General features: G+C 59.1%; 1 protein-coding gene across 2 annotated transcripts in view; it reads left to right on the plus strand.

The window, feature by feature from the left end:
• CASK (calcium/calmodulin dependent serine protein kinase) overlaps positions 1-984 on the plus strand; it is a 352,166-nt gene that overhangs the window by 345,299 nt on the left and 5,883 nt on the right. The gene's annotated exons all lie outside the window — the stretch shown is intronic.

The following is a 984-nucleotide window of genomic DNA, read 5'->3' on the forward strand; positions in this document are numbered from 1 at the left end:
CGGGCCAGCGCAGGAGGGAGGGAGCCGGCACTTATGCTAACGAGTGGACATTTAATCCGCAGGCCAAGAGGGAGCCGCGGACGGGTTTAGAGCAGAGCAGCAATACAGGGGGATTTGCCTCGCCAAAAGATCGGTCATTCTAGCAGCAAGCTTTAGTACAGAGGCAGAGCGATCATTCTAATTGCTACCACAGTAAACCAGGCAAAAGAGGGAGGAAGAGGAATAGGGCAAAGCAAACGATGGAAAAGCCACCTAGAAAGCAAACTGTGCAGATAACAGACACGTTAGGTGCTCATGTGAAGGACAGCAAGGTGTTACCCCTTGGTGCAGACAAATCAGTGACACGTCGCTCCCTCGTGAAGCGTGCGCCTGCGGATGCTGGGGTTTTGTTCTATGGAGGGGAGTCCATGTCCTCATGGGGAGAGCTGACGAGTAACCCCGTACCAGAATCCAGTCCTCGGGCGTGGCGCCAGCTTGGCGATGTGTCTGTGTGGCCCGGGAGCTCGCGCTGCTCCAGGTGATTATGCAGGGAAGGTGACCGAACCTGCCTCAGAGCTCCCCCTCCCTCTGTCGAACGCAGGGCCCCTCCTGGGGGCCTCCCAGCTACCTGGGGCCACAGAGCTGCTAGAGGGGCTCCGGCCTCCAGCCCCGGACCAGGTCTCCCGGCCCCCGGGCACTCTCGGCAGGGTGCATCAGGAGGCATCGGGAGTGGGATCAAAGCCTGGCAGTGACCGTGGCCGGGGTGTGCTGGCCCCATGCACCCCGGCGCGCATTTCCTCGCCCTTCCCGAGGCGGGCCACCATTCACAGCCAGGCTCAAATGAACGTGAACCAGTGTAGTCGCTGTTGGCTTTTCTGAAGAAAAGAAAGTCCGATTGATTCGGGAGATTCAGAAGAAACGTCCGGCTTGTCGCCTGTTACTTGCTGGTGGCTGTTGTCCATCCCTGGGAAGGAAAGGCGACCGAGGAGTTACTGAGACAGCTGG

The sequence above is a fragment of the Ursus maritimus genome (genome assembly GCF_017311325.1).
Source record: "Ursus maritimus isolate PB19 chromosome X unlocalized genomic scaffold, ASM1731132v1 scaffold_X1, whole genome shotgun sequence".
Classification (NCBI taxonomy): Eukaryota; Metazoa; Chordata; class Mammalia; order Carnivora; family Ursidae; genus Ursus; species Ursus maritimus.